We start from the raw sequence: 15,485 nt of genomic DNA, 5'->3' as shown, positions 1-15,485 counted from the left end.
ACTCGGCTCGCTCCCAGAGCCGTGTTAAAGTCTGCCTCGCATTCACTCCCTTTTCTCAGCAGACTAAAAGAAAATTTCATATTGGGCTCGCTGAAACTTCCATCCTGCACCACTGTTTGCTTTTTCACAAGAGCAGAGAAGAGTGCACCGTTCCCAGCGGCACTGCAGTACCAGGTCGATGCTTGGAGTGAACGGAGCAAGCTCCTTTTTCAACTCCTGTTCCTAAAAATCCATTTAATATGTAGTCCTCGTATAGAGGACATATCAGATATTAAACTGATAAGAACAGATACTACACTTGATCTTAGCCAAAAGGCCGAGAAGCGATAACTGTCCACTGGTTCACGTCCGAGGGCCCTTCCTGGCACAATGCGCACTTGTCGCGGTGTTCTTTTTATGGCCATAGGTGGCCAGAGAGTCACTTTGCACCTCCGCCCACCCGCTGCACTGAGCACTCTTCAGCCCTTTTAAATGGTATAACTTTGCACTCCCGCGAGCACCATTCAAGCAACATCGGCACAGTCACAACAAGTAAGGCGACTCTACTCAGGGAAGTCACTCTGCACAGGAAAAGATTTCTTTTGCACAGACAGAAAGGGCTTCACCTGCAAAGGTAAAGCCTGCCAAAAATAGAAACAACTCATTAGTGCTTTCTTCCACGGAAGTCTTTAGTAAAAGGCGAAAGACTTGTACGTTATGAAGAGAAACCAGAGTACGATTATCCGTCACTGCGGGAGCAGGGCACCAGGCCAGTTGGCATAGCCACCTTCCCCATGGTGAGCTTTGCTTGGTTGAGACGCTTGCTCCCCCTTGCTCCTCAGCTGACCAAGTAGGAACAATCGGGCCCTATTCGATGGCTGCCTTGTCTTTTACTCTGTGCAAAAGACAAGGCAGCCACAAACACCACGGGAAACACCGTATTGAGGCTTTGTTCTGAGCGCTCATTCGGTGTCGCGTTTCTTTCAAGCAATTCTCCCGGTTAGCCGGCACCCGGCTCGCTCCCAGAGCCATGTTAAAGTCTGCCTCGCATTCACTCCCTTTTCTCAGCAGACTAAAAGAAACTTCCATCCTGCACCACTGTTTGCTTTTTCATAAGAGCAGAGAAGAGTGCACCGTTCCCAGCGGCACTGCAGTACCGGGTCGATGCTTGGAGTGAACGGAGGAAGCTCCTTTTTCAACTCCTGTTCCTAAAAATCCATTTAATATGTAGTCCTCGTATAGAGGACATATCAGATATTAAACTGATAAGAACAGATACTACACTTGATCTTAGCCAAAAGGCCGAGAAGCGATAACTGTCCACTGGTTCACGTCCGAGTGCCCTTCCTGGCACAATGCGTACTTGTCGCGGTGTTCTTTTTATGGCCATAGGTGGCCAGAGAGTCACTTTGCACCTCCGCCCACCCGCTGCACTGAGCACCCTTTTAAATGGTATAACTTTGCACTCCCGCGAGCACCATTCAAGCAACATCGGCACAGTCACAACAAGTAAGGCGACTCTACTCAGGGAAGTCACTCTGCACAGGAACAAGATTTCTTTTGCACAGACAGAAAGGGCTTCACCCGCAAAGGTAAAGCCTGCCAAAAATAGAAACAACTCATTAGTACTGCTCTCCACGGAAGTCTTTAGTAAAAGGCGAAAGACTTGTACGTTATGAAGAGAAACCAGAGTACGACTATCCGTCACTGCGGGAGCAGCGCAACAGGAAAAGTTGGCATAGCCACCTTCCCCATGGTGAGCTTTGCTTGGTTGAGACGCTTGCTCCCCCTTGCTCCTCGGCTGACCAAGTAGGAACAATCGGGCCCTATTCGATGGCTGCCTTTTTTTTTACTCAGTGCAAAAGACAAGGCAGCCACAAACACCACGGGAAACACCGTATTGAGGCTTTGTTCTGAGCGCTCATTCGGTGTCGCGTTTCTTTCAAGCAATTCTCCCAGTTAGCCCGCACTCGGCTCGCTCCCAGAGCCGTGTTAAAGTCTGCCTCGCATTCACTCCCTTTTCTCAGCAGACTAAAAGAAAATTTCATATTGGGCTCCCTGAAACTTCCATCCTGCACCACTGTTTGCTTTTTCACAAGAGCAGAGAAGAGTGCACCGTTCCCAGCGGCACTGCAGTACCAGGTCGATGCTTGGAGTGAACGGAGCAAGCTCCTTTTTCAACTCCTGTTCCTAAAAATACATTTAATATGTAGTCCTCGTATAGAGGACATATCAGATATTAAACTGATAAGAACAGATACTACACTTGATCTTAGCCAAAAGGCCGAGAAGCGATAACTGTCCACTGGTTCACGTCCGAGGGCCCTTCCTGGCACAATGCGCACTTGTCGCGGTGTTCTTTTTATGGCCATAGGTGGCCAGAGAGTCACTGAGCACTCTTCAGCCCTTTTAAATGGTATAACTTTGCACTCCCGCGAGCACCATTCAAGCAACATCGGCACAGTCACAACAAGTAAGGCGACTCTACTCAGGGAAGTCACTCTGCACAGGAACAAGATTTCTTTTGCACAGACAGAAAGGGCTTCACCCGCAAAGGTAAAGCCTGCCAAAAATAGAAACAACTCATTAGTGCTGCTCTCCACGGAAGTCTTTAGTAAAAGGCGAAAGACTTGTACGTTATGAAGAGAAACCAGAGTACGATTATCCATCACTGCGGGAGCAGGGCACCAGGCCAGTTGGCATAGCCACCTTCCCCATGTTGAGCTTTGCTTGGTTGAGACGCTTGCTCCCCCTTGCTCCTCGGCTGACCAAGTAGGAACAATCGGGCCCTATTCGATGGCTGCCTTGTCTTTTACTCTGTGCAAAACACAAGGCAGCCACAAACACCACGGCAAACACCGTATTGAGGCTTTGTTCTGAGCGCTCATTCGGTGTCGCGTTTCTTTCAAGCAATTCTCCCAGTTAGCCCGCACTCGGCTCGCTCCCAGAGCCGTGTTAAAGTCTACCTCGCATTCACTCCCTTTTCTCAGCAGACTAAAAGAAAATTTCATATTGGGCTCGCTGAAACTTCCATCCTGCACCACTGTTTGCTTTTTCACAAGAGCAGAGAAGAGTGCACCGTTCCCAGCGGCACTGCAGTACCAGGTCGATGCTTGGAGTGAACGGAGCAAGCTCCTTTTTCAACTCCTGTTCCTAAAAATCCATTTAATATGTAGTCCTCGTATAGAGGACATATCAGATATTAAACTGATAAGAACAGATACTACACTTGATCTTAGCCAAAAGGCCGAGAAGCGATAACTGTCCACTGGTTCACGTCCGAGGGCCCTTCCTGGCACAATGCGCACTTGTCGCGGTGTTCTTTTTATGGCCATAGGTGGCCAGAGAGTCACTTTGCACCTCCGCCCACCCGCTGCACTGAGCACTCTTCAGCCCTTTTAAATGGTATAACTTTGCACTCCCGCGAGCACCATTCAAGCAACATCGGCACAGTCACAACAAGTAAGGCGACTCTACTCAGGGAAGTCACTCTGCACAGGAACAAGATTTCTTTTGCACAGACAGAAAGGGCTTCACCCGCAAAGGTAAAGCCTGCCAAAAATAGAAACAACTCATTAGTACTGCTCTCCACGGAAGTCTTTAGTAAAAGGCGAAAGACTTGTACGTTATGAAGAGAAACCAGAGTACGACTATCCGTCACTGCGGGAGCAGCGCAACAGGAAAAGTTGGCATAGCCACCTTCCCCATGGTGAGCTTTGCTTGGTTGAGACGCTTGCTCCCCCTTGCTCCTCGGCTGACCAAGTAGGAACAATCGGGCCCTATTCGATGGCTGCCTTTTTTTTTACTCTGTGCAAAAGACAAGGCAGCCACAAACACCACGGGAAACACCGTATTGAGGCTTTGTTCTGAGCGCTCATTCGGTGTCGCGTTTCTTTCAAGCAATTCTCCCAGTTAGCCCGCACTCGGCTCGCTCCCAGAGCCGTGTTAAAGTCTGCCTCGCATTCACTCCCTTTTCTCAGCAGACTAAAAGAAAATTTCATATTGGGCTCCCTGAAACTTCCATCCTGCACCACTGTTTGCTTTTTCACAAGAGCAGAGAAGAGTGCACCGTTCCCAGCGGCACTGCAGTACCGGGTCGATGCTTGGAGTGAACGGAGCAAGCTCCTTTTTCAACTCCTGTTCCTAAAAATCCATTTAATATGTAGTCCTCGTATAGAGGACATATCAGATATTAAACTGATAAGAACAGATACTACACTTGATCTTAGCCAAAAGGCCGAGAAGCGATAACTGTCCACTGGTTCACGTCCGAGGGCCCTTCCTGGCACAATGCGCACTTGTCGCGGTGTTCTTTTTATGGCCATAGGTGGCCAGAGAGTCACTGAGCACTCTTCAGCCCTTTTAAATGGTATAACTTTGCACTCCCGCGAGCACCATTCAAGCAACATCGGCACAGTCACAACAAGTAAGGCGACTCTACTCAGGGAAGTCACTCTGCACAGGAACAAGATTTCTTTTGCACAGACAGAAAGGGCTTCACCCGCAAAGGTAAAGCCTGCCAAAAATAGAAACAACTCATTAGTGCTGCTCTCCACGGAAGTCTTTAGTAAAAGGCGAAAGACTTGTACGTTATGAAGAGAAACCAGAGTACGATTATCCGTCACTGCGGGAGCAGGGCACCAGGCCAGTTGGCATAGCCACCTTCCCCATGGTGAGCTTTGCTTGGTTGAGACGCTTGCTCCCCCTTGCTCCTCAGCTGACCAAGTAGGAACAATCGGGCCCTATTCGATGGCTGCCTTGTCTTTTACTCTGTGCAAAAGACAAGGCAGCCACAAACACCACGGGAAACACCGTATTGAGGCTTTGTTCTGAGCGCTCATTCGGTGTCGCGTTTCTTTCAAGCAATTCTCCCGGTTAGCCGGCACCCGGCTCGCTCCCAGAGCCATGTTAAAGTCTGCCTCGCATTCACTCCCTTTTCTCAGCAGACTAAAAGAAACTTCCATCCTGCACCACTGTTTGCTTTTTCATAAGAGCAGAGAAGAGCGCACCGTTCCCAGCGGCACTGCAGTACCGGGTCGATGCTTGGAGTGAACGGAGCAAGCTCCTTTTTCAACTCCTGTTCCTAAAAATACATTTAATATGTAGTCCTCGTATAGAGGACATATCAGATATTAAACTGATAAGAACAGATACTACACTTGATCTTAGCCAAAAGGCCGAGAAGCGATAACTGTCCACTGGTTCACGTCCGAGTGCCCTTCCTGGCACAATGCGTACTTGTCGCGGTGTTCTTTTTATGGCCATAGGTGGCCAGAGAGTCACTTTGCACCTCCGCCCACCCGCTGCACTGAGCACCCTTTTAAATGGTATAACTTTGCACTCCCGCGAGCACCATTCAAGCAACATCGGCACAGTCACAACAAGTAAGGCGACTCTACTCAGGGAAGTCACTCTGCACAGGAACAAGATTTCTTTTGCACAGACAGAAAGGGCTTCACCCGCAAAGGTAAAGCCTGCCAAAAATAGAAACAACTCATTAGTACTGCTCTCCACGGAAGTCTTTAGTAAAAGGCGAAAGACTTGTACGTTATGAAGAGAAACCAGAGTACGACTATCCGTCACTGCGGGAGCAGCGCAACAGGAAAAGTTGGCATAGCCACCTTCCCCATGGTGAGCTTTGCTTGGTTGAGACGCTTGCTCCCCCTTGCTCCTCGGCTGACCAAGTAGGAACAATCGGGCCCTATTCGATGGCTGCCTTTTTTTTTACTCTGTGCAAAAGACAAGGCAGCCACAAACACCACGGGAAACACCGTATTGAGGCTTTGTTCTGAGCGCTCATTCGGTGTCGCGTTTCTTTCAAGCAATTCTCCCAGTTAGCCCGCACTCGGCTCGCTCCCAGAGCCGTGTTAAAGTCTGCCTCGCATTCACTCCCTTTTCTCAGCAGACTAAAAGAAAATTTCATATTGGGCTCCCTGAAACTTCCATCCTGCACCACTGTTTGCTTTTTCACAAGAGCAGAGAAGAGCGCACCGTTCCCAGCGGCACTGCAGTACCGGGTCGATGCTTGGAGTGAACGGAGCAAGCTCCTTTTTCAACTCCTGTTCCTAAAAATCCATTTAATATGTAGTCCTCGTATAGAGGACATATCAGATATTAAACTGATAAGAACAGATACTACACTTGATCTTAGCCAAAAGGCCGAGAAGCGATAACTGTCCACTGGTTCACGTCCGAGGGCCCTTCCTGGCACAATGCGCACTTGTCGCGGTGTTCTTTTTATGGCCATAGGTGGCCAGAGAGTCACTGAGCACTCTTCAGCCCTTTTAAATGGTATAACTTTGCACTCCCGCGAGCACCATTCAAGCAACATCGGCACAGTCACAACAAGTAAGGCGACTCTACTCAGGGAAGTCACTCTGCACAGGAACAAGATTTCTTTTGCACAGACAGAAAGGGCTTCACCCGCAAAGGTAAAGCCTGCCAAAAATAGAAACAACTCATTAGTGCTGCTCTCCACGGAAGTCTTTAGTAAAAGGCGAAAGACTTGTACGTTATGAAGAGAAACCAGAGTACGATTATCCGTCACTGCGGGAGCAGGGCACCAGGCCAGTTGGCATAGCCACCTTCCCCATGGTGAGCTTTGCTTGGTTGAGACGCTTGCTCCCCCTTGCTCCTCGGCTGACCAAGAAGGAACAATCCGGCCCTATTCGATGGCTGCCTTGTCTTTTACTCTGTGCAAAAGACAAGGCAGCCACAAACACCCCGGGAAACACCGTATTGAGGCTTTGTTCTGAGCGCTCATTCGGTGTCGCGTTTCTTTCAAGCAATTCTCCCGGTTAGCCGGCACCCGGCTCGCTCCCAGAGCCGTGTTAAAGTCTGCCTCGCTTTCACTCCCTTTTCTCAGCAGACTAAAAGAAACTTCCATCCTGCACCACTGTTTGCTTTTTCACAAGAGCAGAGAAGAGCGCACCGTTCCCAGCGGCACTGCAGTACCGGGTCGATGCTTGGAGTGAACGGAGCAAGCTCCTTTTTCAACTCCTGTTCCTAAAAATCCATTTAATATGTAGTCCTCGTATAGAGGACATATCAGATATTAAACTGATAAGAACAGATACTACACTTGATCTTAGCCAAAAGGCCGAGAAGCGATAACTGTCCACTGGTTCACGTCCGAGGGCCCTTCCTGGCACAATGCGGACTTGTCGCGGTTTTCTTTTTATGGCCATAGGTGGCCAGAGAGTCACTTTGCACCTCCGCCCACCCGCTGCACTGAGCACTCTTCAGCCCTTTTAAATGGTATAACTTTGCACTCCCGCGAGCACCATTCAAGCAACATCGGCACAGTCACAACAAGTAAGGTGACTCTACTCAGGGAAGTCACTCTGCACAGGAACAAGATTTCTTTTGCACAGACAGAAAGGGCTTCACCCGCAAAGGTAAAGCCTGGCAAAAATAGAAACAACTCATTAGTGCTGCTTTCCACGGAAGTCTTTAGTAAAAGGCGAAAGACTTGTACGTTATGAAGAGAAACCAGAGTACGATTATCCATCACTGCGGGAGCAGGGCACCAGGCCAGTTGGCATAGCCACCTTCCCCATGGTGAGCTTTGCTTGGTTGAGACGCTTGCTCCTCGGCTGACAAAGTAGGAACAATTGGGCCCTATTCGATGGCTGCCTTGTCTTTTACTCTGTGCAAAAGACAAGGCAGCCACAAACACCACGGGAAACACCGTATTGAGTCTTTGTTCTGAGCGCTCATTCGGTGTCGCGTTTCTTTCAAGCAATTCTCCCGGTTAGCCCGCACTCGGCTCGCTCCCAGAGCCGTGTTAAAGTCTACCTCGCATTCACTCCCTTTTCTCAGCATACTAAAAGAAAATTTCATCTTGGGCTCCCTGAAACTTCCATCCTGCACCACTGTTTGCTTTTTCACAAGAGCAGAGAAGAGTGCACCGTTCCCAGCGGCACTGCAGTACCGGGTCGATGCTTGGAGTGAACGGAGCAAGCTCCTTTTTCAACTCCTGTTCCTAAAAATCCATTTAATATGTAGTCCTCGTATAGAGGACATATCAGATATTAAACTGATAAGAACAGATACTACACTTGATCTTAGCCAAAAGGCCGAGAAGCGATAACTGTCCACTGGTTCACGTCCGAGGGCCCTTCCTGGCACAATGCGCACTTGTCGCGGTGTTCTTTTTATGGCCATAGAGTCACTGAGCACTCTTCAGCTCTTTTAAATGGTATAACTTTGCACTCCCGCGAGCACCATTCAAGCAACATCGGCACAGTCACAACAAGTAAGGCGACTCTACTCAGGGAAGTCACTCTGCACAGGAACAAGATTTCTTTTGCACAGACAGAAAGGGCTTCACCCGCAAAGGTAAAGCCTAACAAAAATAGAAACAACTAATTAGTGCTGCTCTCCACGGAAGTCTTTAGTAAAAGGCGAATGACTTGTACGTTATGAAGAGAAACCAGAGTACGATTATCCGTCACTGCGGGAGCAGGGCACCAGGCCAGTTGGCATAGCCACCTTCCCCATGGTGAGCTTTGCTTGGTTGAGACGCTTGCTCCCCCTTGCTCCTCGGCTGACCAAGTAGGAACAATCGGGCCCTATTCGATGGCTGCCTTGTCTTTTACTCTGTGCAAAAGACAAGGCAGCGACAAACACCACGGGAAACACCGTATTGAGGCTTTGTTCTGAGCGCTCATTCGGTGTCGCGTTTCTTTCAAGCAATTCTCCCGGTTAGCCCGCAATCGGCTCTTTCCCAGAGCCGTGTTAAAGTCTGCCTCGCATTCACTCCCTTTTCTCAGCACACTAAAAGAAAATTTCAACTTGGGCTCCCTGAAACTTCCATCATGCACCACGGTTTGCTTTTTCACAAGAGCAGAGAAGAGCGCACCGTTCCCAGCAGCACTGCAGTACCAGGTCGATGCTTGGAGTGAACGGAGCAAGCTCCTTTTTCAACTCTTGTTCCTAAAAATCCATTTAATATGTAGTCCTCGTATAGAGGACATATCAGATATTAAACTGATAAGAACAGATACTACACTTGATCTTAGCCAAAAGGCCGAGAAGCGATAACTGTCCACTGGTTCACGTCCGAGGGCCCTTCCTGGCACAATGCGCACTTGTCGCGGTGTTCTTTTTATGGCCATAGGTGGCCAGAGAGTCACTTTGCACCTCCGCCCACCCGCTGCACTGAGCACCCTTTTAAATGGTATAACTTTGCACTCCCGCGAGCACCATTCAAGCAACATCGGCACAGTCACAACAAGTAAGGCGACTCTACTCAGGGAAGTCACTCTGCACAGGAACAAGATTTCTTTTGCACAGACAGAAAGGGCTTCACCCGCAAAGGTAAAGCCTGCCAAAAATAGAAACAACTCATTAGTGCTGCTCTCCACGGAAGTCTTTAGTAAAAGGCGAATGACTTGTACGTTATGAAGAGAAACCAGAGTACGATTATCCGTCACTGCGGGAGCAGGGCACCAGGCCAGTTGGCATAGCCACCTTCCCCATGGTGAACTTTGCTTGGTTGAGACGCTTGCTCCTCGGCTGACCAAGTAGGAACAATCGGGCCCTATTCGATGGCTGCCTTGTCTTTTACTCTGTGCAAAAGACAAGGCAGCCACAAACACCACGGGAAACACCGTATTGAGGCTTTGTTCTGAGCGCTCATTCGGTGTCGCGTTTCTTTCAAGCAATTCTCCCGGTTAGCCCGCACTCGGCTCGCTCCCAGAGCCGTGTTAAAGTCTGCCTCGCATTCACTCCCTCTTCTCAGCAGACTAAAAGAAAATTTCATCTTGGGCTCCCTGAAACTTCCTTCCTGCACCACTGTTTGCTTTTTCACAAGAGCAGAGAAGAGCGCACCGTTCCCAGCGGCACTGCAGTACCGGGTCGATGCTTGGAGTGAACGGAGCAAGCTCCTTTTTCAACTCCTGTTCCTAAAAATCCATTTAATATGTAGTCCTCGTATAGAAGACATATCAGATATTAAACTGATAAGAACAGATACTACACTTGATCTTAGCCAAAAGGCCGAGAAGCGATAACTGTCCACTGGTTCACGTCCGAGGGCCCTTCCTGGCACGATGCGCACTTGTCGCGGTTTTCTTTTTATGGCCATAGGTGGCCAGAGAGTCACTTTGCACCTCCGCCCACCCGCTGCACTGAGCACTCTTCAGCCCTTTTAAATGGTATAACTTTGCACTCCCGCGAGCACCATTCAAGCAACATCGGCACAGTCACAACAAGTAAGGCGACTCTACTCAGGGAAGTCACTCTGCACAGGAACAAGATTTCTTTTGCACAGACAGAAAGGGCTTCACCCGCAAAGGTAAAGCCTGCCAAAAATAGAAACAACTCATTAGTGCTGCTCTCCACGGAAGTCTTTAGTAAAAGGCGAAAGACTTGTACGTTATGAAGAGAAACCAGAGTACGATTATCCGTCACTGCGGGAGCAGGGCACCAGGCCAGTTGGCATAGCCACCTTCCCCGTGGTGAGCTTTGCTTGGTTGAGACGCTTGCTCCCCCTTGCTCCTCGGCTAACCAAGTAGGAACAATCGGGCCCTATTCGATGGCTGCCTTGTCTTTTACTCTGTGCAAAAGACAAGGCAGCCACAAACACCACGGGAAACACCGTATTGAGGCTTTGTTCTGAGCGCTCATTCGGTGTCGCGTTTCTTTCAAGCAATTCTCCCGGTTTGTCCACACTCGGCTCGCTCCCAGAGCCGTGTTAAAGTCTGCCTCGCATTCACTCCCTTTTCTCAGCAGACTAAAAGAAACTTCCATCCTGCACCACTTTTTGCTTTTTCACAAGAGCAGAGAAGAGCGCACCGTTCCCAGCGGCACTGCAGTACCGGGTCGATGCTTGGAGTGAACGGAGCAAGCTCCTTTTTCAACTCCTGTTCCCAAAAATCCATTTAATATGTAGTCCTCGTATAGAGGACATATCAGATATTAAACTGATAAGAACAGATACTACACTTGATCTTAGCCAAAAGGCCGAGAAGCGATAACTGTTCACTGGTTCACGTCCGAGGGCCCTTCCTGGCACAATGCGCACTTGTCCCGGTGTTCTTTTTATGGCCATAGGTGGCCAGAGAGTCACTGAGCACTCTTCAACCCTTTTAAATGGTATAACTTTGCACTCCCGCGAGCACCATTCAAGCAACATCGGCACAGTCACAACAAGTAAGGCGACTCTACTCAGGGAAGTCACTCTGCACAGGAACAAGATTTCTTTTGCACAGACAGAAAGGGCTTCACCCGCAAAGGTAAAGCCTGCCAAAAATAGAATCAACTCATTAGTGCTGCTCTCCACGGAAGTCTTTAGTAAAAGGCGAAAGACTTGTACGTTATGAAGAGAAACCAGAGTACGATTATCCGTCACTGCGGGAGCAGGGCACCAGGCCAGTTGGCATAGCCACCTTCCCCATGGTAAGCTTTGCTTGGTTGAGACGCTTGCTCCCCCTTGCTCCTCGGCTGACCAAGTAGGAACAATCGGGCCCTATTCGATGGCTGCCTTGTCTTTTACTCTGTGCAAAAGACAAGGCAGCCACAAACACCACGGGAAACACCGTATTGAGGCTTTGTTCTGAGCGCTCATTCGGTGTCGCGTTTCTTTCAAGCAATTCTCCCGGTTAGCTGGCACCCGGCTCGCTCCCAGAGTTAAAGTCTGCCTCGCATTCACTCCTTTTTCTCAGCAGACTAAAAGAAAATTTCATCTTGGGCTCCCTGAAACTTCCATCCTGCACCACTGTTTGCTTTTTCACAAGAGCAGAGAAGAGCGCACCGCTCCCAGCGGCACTGCAGTACCGGGTCAATGCTTGGAGTGAACGGAGCAAGCTCCTTTTTCAACTCCTGTTCCTAAAAATCCATTTAATATGTAGTCCTCGTATAGAGGACATATCAGATATTAAACTGATAAGAACAGATACTACACTTGATCTTAGCCAAAACGCCGAGAAGCGATAACTGTCCACTGGTTCACGTCCGAGGGCCCTTCCTGGCACGATGCGCACTTGTCCCGGTGTTCTTTTTATGGCCATAGGTTGCCAGAGAGTCACTGAGTACTCTTCGGCCCTTTTAAATGGTATAACTTTGCACTCCCGCGAGCACCATTCAAGCAACATCGGCACAGTCACAACAAGTAAGGCGACTCTACTCAGGGAAGTCACTGTGCACAGGAAAAAGATTTCTTTTGCACAGACAGAAAGGGCTTCACCCGCAAAGGTAAAGCCTGCCAAAAATAGAAACAACTCATTAGTGCTGCTCTCCACGGAAGTCTTTAGTAAAAGGCGAAAGACTTGTACGCTATGAAGAGAAACCAGAGTACGATTAACCGTCACTGCGGGAGCAGGGCACCAGGCCAGTTGGCATAGCCACCTTCCCCATGGTGAGCTTTGCTTGGTTGAGACGCTTGCTCCTCGGCTGACCAAGTAGGAACAATCGGGCCCTATTCGATGGCTGCCTTGTCTTTTACTCTGTGCAAAAGACAAGGCAGCCACAAACACCACGGGAAACACCGTATTGAGGCTTTGTTCTGAGCGCTCATTCGGTGTCGCGTTTCTTTCAAGCAATTCTCCCGGTTAGCCCGCACTCGGCTCGCTCCCAGAGCCATGTTAAAGTCTGCCTCGCATTCACTCCCTTTTCTCAGCAGACTAAAAGAAACTTCCATCCTGCACCACTGTTTGCTTTTTCACAAGAGCAGAGAAGAGCGCACCGTTCCCAACGGCACTGCAGTACCGGGTCGATGCTTGGAGTGAACGGAGCAAGCTCCTTTTTCAACTCCTGTTCCTAAAAATCCATTTAATATGTAGTCCTCGTATAGAGGACATATCAGATATTAAACTGATAAGAACAGATACTACACTTGATCTTAGCCAAAAGGCCGAGAAGCGATAACTGTCCACTGGTTCACGTCCGAGGGCCCTTCCTGGCACAATGCGCACTTGTCGCGGTGTTCTTTTTATGGCCATAGGTGGCCAGAGAGTCACTGAGCACTCTTCAGCCCTTTTAAATGGTATAACTTTGCACTCCCGCGAGCACCATTCAAGCAACATCGGCACAGTCACAACAAGTTAGGCGAATCTACTCAGGGAAGTCACTCTGCACAGGAAAAAGATTTCTCTTGCACAGACAGAAAGGGCTTCACCCGCAAAGGTAAAGCCTGCCAAAAATAGAAACAACTCATTAGTGCTGCTCTCCACGGAAGTCTTTAGTAAAAGGCGAAAGACTTGTACGTTATGAAGAGAAACCAGAGTACGATTATCCGTCACTGCGGGAGCAGGGCACCAGGCCAGTTGGCATAGCCACCTTCCCCATGGTGAGCTTTGCTTGGTTGAGACGCTTGCTCCCCCTTGCTCCTCGGCTGACCAAGTAGGAACAATCGGGCCCTATTCGATGGCTGCCTTGTCTTTTACTCTGTGCAAAAGACAAGGCAGCCACAAACACCACGGGAAACACCGTATTGAGGCTTTGTTCTGAGCGCTCATTCAGTGTCACGTTTCTTTCAAGCAATTCTCCCGGTTAGCCCGCAATCGGCTCTTTCCCAGAGCCGTGTTAAAGTCTGCCTCGCATTCACTCCCTTTTCTCAGCAGACTAAAAGAAAATTTCATCTTGGGCTCCCTGAAACTTCCATCCTGCACCACTGTTTGCTTTTTCACAAGAGCAGAGAAGAGCGCACCGTTCCCAGCGGCACTGCGGTACCGGGTCGATGCTTGGAGTGAACGGAGCAAGCTCCTTTTTCAACTCCTGTTCCTAAAAATCCATTTAATATGTAGTCCTCGTATAGAGGACATATCAGATATTAAACTGATAAGAACAGATACTACACTTGATATTAGCCAAAAGGCCGAGAAGCGATAACTGTCCACTGGTTCACGTCCGAGGGCCCTTCCTGGCACAATGCGCACTTGTCGCGGTGTTCTTTTTATGGCCATAGGTGGCCAGAGAGTCACTTTGCACCTCCGCTGCACTGAGCACTCTTCAGCCCTTTTAAATGGCATAACTTTGCACTCCCGCGAGCACCATTCAAGCAACATCGGCACAGTCACAACAAGTAAGGCGACTCTACTCAGGGAAGTCACTCTGCACAGGAACAAGATTTCTTTTGCACAGACAGAAAGGGCTTCACCCGCAAAGGTAAAGCCTGCCAAAAATAGAAACAACTCATGAGTGCTGCTCTCCACGGAAGTCTTTAGTAAAAGGCGAAAGACTTGTACGTTATGAAGAGAAACCAGAGTACGATTATCCGTCACTGCGGGAGCAGGGCACCAGGCCAGTTGGCATAGCCACCTTCCCCATGGTGAGCTTTGCTTGGTTGAGACGCTTGCTCCCCCTTGCTCCTCAGCTGACCAAGTAGGAACAATCGGGCCCTATTCGATGGCTGCCTTGTCTTTTACTCTGTGCAAAAGACAAGGCAGCCACAAACACCACGGGAAACACCGTATTGAGGCTTTGTTCTGAGCGCTCATTCGGTGTCGCGTTTCTTTCAAGCAATTCTCCCGGTTAGCCCGCACTCGGCTCGCTCCCAGAGCCGTGTTAGTCTGCCTCGCATTCACTCCCTTTTCTCAGCAGACTAAAAGAAAATTTCATCTTGGGCTCCCTGAAACTTCCATCCTGCACCACTGTTTGCTTTTTCACAAGAGCAGAGAAGAGCGCACCGTTCCCAGCGGCACTGCAGTACCGGGTCGATGCTTGGAGTGAACGGAGCAAGCTCCTTTTTCAACTCCTGTTCCTAAAAATCCATTTAATATGTAGTCCTCGTATAGAGGACATATCAGATATTAAACTGATAAGAACAGATACTACACTTGATCTTAGCCAAAAGGCCGAGAAGCGATAACTGTCCACTGGTTCACGTCCGAGGGCCCTTCCTGGCACAATGCGCACTTGTTGCGGTGTTCTTTCTTTGGCCATAGGTGGCCAGAGAGTCACTGAGCACTCTTCAGCCCTTTTAAATGGTATAACTTTGCACTCCCGCGAGCACCATTCAAGCAAGATCGGCACAGTCACAACAAGTAAGGCGACTCTACTCAGGGAAGTCACTCTGCACAGGAACAAGATTTCTTTTGCACAGACAGAAAGGGCTACACCCGCAAAGGTAAAGCCTGCCAAAAATAGAAACAACTCATTAGTGCTGCTCTCCACGGAAGTCTTTAGTAAAAGGCGAAAGACTTGTACGTTATGAAGAGAAAACAGAGTACGATTATCCGTCACTTCGGGAGCAGGGCACCAGGCCAGTTGGCATAGCCACCTTCCCCATGGTGAGCTTTGCTTGGTTGAGACGCTTGCTCCCCCTTGCTCCTCGGCTGACAAAGTAGGAACAATCGGGCCCTATTCGATGGCTGCCTTGTCTTTTACTCTGTGCAAAAGACAAGGCAGCCACAAACACCACGGGAAACACCGTATTGAGGCTTTGTTCTGAGCGCTCATTCGGTGTCGCGTTTCTTTCAAGCAATTCTCCCGGTTAGCCCGCACCCGGCTCGCTCCCAGAGCCGTGTTAAAGTCTGCCTCGCATTCACTCCCTTTTCTCAGCA

At 49.2% G+C, this 15,485-nt stretch overlaps 32 non-coding genes across 32 annotated transcripts; all 32 read right to left on the bottom strand.

Moving 5' to 3' along the window:
* Positions 1-137: 137 nt before the first annotated feature.
* On the bottom strand, positions 138-328 carry LOC140266258 (U2 spliceosomal RNA). The gene has a single exon (XR_011906903.1). It is a non-coding gene; the product is annotated as a U2 spliceosomal RNA (small nuclear RNA).
* A 274-nt stretch (positions 329-602) lies between these two features.
* On the bottom strand, positions 603-716 carry LOC140265874 (U5 spliceosomal RNA). Its single transcript, XR_011906560.1, has one exon. It is a non-coding gene; the product is annotated as a U5 spliceosomal RNA (small nuclear RNA).
* Positions 717-1,102: 386 nt separating this feature from the next.
* LOC140320207 (U2 spliceosomal RNA) lies at positions 1,103-1,293 on the bottom strand. The gene has a single exon (XR_011918077.1). It is a non-coding gene; the product is annotated as a U2 spliceosomal RNA (small nuclear RNA).
* Positions 1,294-1,560: 267 nt separating this feature from the next.
* On the bottom strand, positions 1,561-1,674 carry LOC140265696 (U5 spliceosomal RNA). The gene has a single exon (XR_011906396.1). It is a non-coding gene; the product is annotated as a U5 spliceosomal RNA (small nuclear RNA).
* A 410-nt stretch (positions 1,675-2,084) lies between these two features.
* Positions 2,085-2,275, bottom strand: LOC140266233 (U2 spliceosomal RNA). The gene has a single exon (XR_011906880.1). It is a non-coding gene; the product is annotated as a U2 spliceosomal RNA (small nuclear RNA).
* A 249-nt stretch (positions 2,276-2,524) lies between these two features.
* On the bottom strand, positions 2,525-2,638 carry LOC140320901 (U5 spliceosomal RNA). The gene has a single exon (XR_011918672.1). It is a non-coding gene; the product is annotated as a U5 spliceosomal RNA (small nuclear RNA).
* Positions 2,639-3,047: 409 nt separating this feature from the next.
* Positions 3,048-3,238, bottom strand: LOC140266257 (U2 spliceosomal RNA). The gene has a single exon (XR_011906902.1). It is a non-coding gene; the product is annotated as a U2 spliceosomal RNA (small nuclear RNA).
* Positions 3,239-3,513: 275 nt separating this feature from the next.
* On the bottom strand, positions 3,514-3,627 carry LOC140265695 (U5 spliceosomal RNA). The gene has a single exon (XR_011906395.1). It is a non-coding gene; the product is annotated as a U5 spliceosomal RNA (small nuclear RNA).
* A 410-nt stretch (positions 3,628-4,037) lies between these two features.
* Positions 4,038-4,228, bottom strand: LOC140266195 (U2 spliceosomal RNA). The gene has a single exon (XR_011906846.1). It is a non-coding gene; the product is annotated as a U2 spliceosomal RNA (small nuclear RNA).
* A 249-nt stretch (positions 4,229-4,477) lies between these two features.
* Positions 4,478-4,591, bottom strand: LOC140320899 (U5 spliceosomal RNA). The gene has a single exon (XR_011918670.1). It is a non-coding gene; the product is annotated as a U5 spliceosomal RNA (small nuclear RNA).
* Positions 4,592-4,977: 386 nt separating this feature from the next.
* Positions 4,978-5,168, bottom strand: LOC140266268 (U2 spliceosomal RNA). The gene has a single exon (XR_011906912.1). It is a non-coding gene; the product is annotated as a U2 spliceosomal RNA (small nuclear RNA).
* A 267-nt stretch (positions 5,169-5,435) lies between these two features.
* LOC140265693 (U5 spliceosomal RNA) lies at positions 5,436-5,549 on the bottom strand. The gene has a single exon (XR_011906393.1). It is a non-coding gene; the product is annotated as a U5 spliceosomal RNA (small nuclear RNA).
* Positions 5,550-5,959: 410 nt separating this feature from the next.
* Positions 5,960-6,150, bottom strand: LOC140266332 (U2 spliceosomal RNA). The gene has a single exon (XR_011906971.1). It is a non-coding gene; the product is annotated as a U2 spliceosomal RNA (small nuclear RNA).
* A 249-nt stretch (positions 6,151-6,399) lies between these two features.
* On the bottom strand, positions 6,400-6,513 carry LOC140320897 (U5 spliceosomal RNA). The gene has a single exon (XR_011918669.1). It is a non-coding gene; the product is annotated as a U5 spliceosomal RNA (small nuclear RNA).
* A 386-nt stretch (positions 6,514-6,899) lies between these two features.
* LOC140266331 (U2 spliceosomal RNA) lies at positions 6,900-7,090 on the bottom strand. The gene has a single exon (XR_011906970.1). It is a non-coding gene; the product is annotated as a U2 spliceosomal RNA (small nuclear RNA).
* Positions 7,091-7,365: 275 nt separating this feature from the next.
* Positions 7,366-7,479, bottom strand: LOC140265850 (U5 spliceosomal RNA). Its single transcript, XR_011906538.1, has one exon. It is a non-coding gene; the product is annotated as a U5 spliceosomal RNA (small nuclear RNA).
* A 399-nt stretch (positions 7,480-7,878) lies between these two features.
* On the bottom strand, positions 7,879-8,069 carry LOC140266194 (U2 spliceosomal RNA). The gene has a single exon (XR_011906845.1). It is a non-coding gene; the product is annotated as a U2 spliceosomal RNA (small nuclear RNA).
* A 237-nt stretch (positions 8,070-8,306) lies between these two features.
* LOC140266114 (U5 spliceosomal RNA) lies at positions 8,307-8,422 on the bottom strand. Its single transcript, XR_011906779.1, has one exon. It is a non-coding gene; the product is annotated as a U5 spliceosomal RNA (small nuclear RNA).
* A 409-nt stretch (positions 8,423-8,831) lies between these two features.
* LOC140320322 (U2 spliceosomal RNA) lies at positions 8,832-9,022 on the bottom strand. Its single transcript, XR_011918182.1, has one exon. It is a non-coding gene; the product is annotated as a U2 spliceosomal RNA (small nuclear RNA).
* A 267-nt stretch (positions 9,023-9,289) lies between these two features.
* On the bottom strand, positions 9,290-9,403 carry LOC140266037 (U5 spliceosomal RNA). Its single transcript, XR_011906708.1, has one exon. It is a non-coding gene; the product is annotated as a U5 spliceosomal RNA (small nuclear RNA).
* A 399-nt stretch (positions 9,404-9,802) lies between these two features.
* On the bottom strand, positions 9,803-9,993 carry LOC140320150 (U2 spliceosomal RNA). Its single transcript, XR_011918024.1, has one exon. It is a non-coding gene; the product is annotated as a U2 spliceosomal RNA (small nuclear RNA).
* A 275-nt stretch (positions 9,994-10,268) lies between these two features.
* Positions 10,269-10,382, bottom strand: LOC140320896 (U5 spliceosomal RNA). Its single transcript, XR_011918668.1, has one exon. It is a non-coding gene; the product is annotated as a U5 spliceosomal RNA (small nuclear RNA).
* A 386-nt stretch (positions 10,383-10,768) lies between these two features.
* LOC140266235 (U2 spliceosomal RNA) lies at positions 10,769-10,959 on the bottom strand. The gene has a single exon (XR_011906882.1). It is a non-coding gene; the product is annotated as a U2 spliceosomal RNA (small nuclear RNA).
* A 249-nt stretch (positions 10,960-11,208) lies between these two features.
* On the bottom strand, positions 11,209-11,322 carry LOC140321025 (U5 spliceosomal RNA). The gene has a single exon (XR_011918787.1). It is a non-coding gene; the product is annotated as a U5 spliceosomal RNA (small nuclear RNA).
* Positions 11,323-11,726: 404 nt separating this feature from the next.
* LOC140320340 (U2 spliceosomal RNA) lies at positions 11,727-11,917 on the bottom strand. Its single transcript, XR_011918198.1, has one exon. It is a non-coding gene; the product is annotated as a U2 spliceosomal RNA (small nuclear RNA).
* A 249-nt stretch (positions 11,918-12,166) lies between these two features.
* LOC140265601 (U5 spliceosomal RNA) lies at positions 12,167-12,280 on the bottom strand. The gene has a single exon (XR_011906310.1). It is a non-coding gene; the product is annotated as a U5 spliceosomal RNA (small nuclear RNA).
* Positions 12,281-12,656: 376 nt separating this feature from the next.
* LOC140320135 (U2 spliceosomal RNA) lies at positions 12,657-12,847 on the bottom strand. The gene has a single exon (XR_011918011.1). It is a non-coding gene; the product is annotated as a U2 spliceosomal RNA (small nuclear RNA).
* Positions 12,848-13,096: 249 nt separating this feature from the next.
* Positions 13,097-13,210, bottom strand: LOC140320895 (U5 spliceosomal RNA). Its single transcript, XR_011918667.1, has one exon. It is a non-coding gene; the product is annotated as a U5 spliceosomal RNA (small nuclear RNA).
* A 409-nt stretch (positions 13,211-13,619) lies between these two features.
* Positions 13,620-13,810, bottom strand: LOC140320411 (U2 spliceosomal RNA). The gene has a single exon (XR_011918263.1). It is a non-coding gene; the product is annotated as a U2 spliceosomal RNA (small nuclear RNA).
* Positions 13,811-14,077: 267 nt separating this feature from the next.
* LOC140321044 (U5 spliceosomal RNA) lies at positions 14,078-14,191 on the bottom strand. The gene has a single exon (XR_011918804.1). It is a non-coding gene; the product is annotated as a U5 spliceosomal RNA (small nuclear RNA).
* A 407-nt stretch (positions 14,192-14,598) lies between these two features.
* On the bottom strand, positions 14,599-14,789 carry LOC140266330 (U2 spliceosomal RNA). Its single transcript, XR_011906969.1, has one exon. It is a non-coding gene; the product is annotated as a U2 spliceosomal RNA (small nuclear RNA).
* Positions 14,790-15,038: 249 nt separating this feature from the next.
* LOC140265777 (U5 spliceosomal RNA) lies at positions 15,039-15,152 on the bottom strand. Its single transcript, XR_011906470.1, has one exon. It is a non-coding gene; the product is annotated as a U5 spliceosomal RNA (small nuclear RNA).
* Positions 15,153-15,485: the final 333 nt, after the last annotated feature.

Source organism: Leuresthes tenuis, unplaced genomic scaffold (assembly GCF_036924035.1).
Source record: "Leuresthes tenuis unplaced genomic scaffold, fLeuTen1.0.hap1 SCAF_12, whole genome shotgun sequence".
In the NCBI taxonomy this organism is placed as follows: Eukaryota; Metazoa; Chordata; class Actinopteri; order Atheriniformes; family Atherinopsidae; genus Leuresthes; species Leuresthes tenuis.
This window is presented reverse-complemented; position numbering and strand designations above follow the sequence as displayed.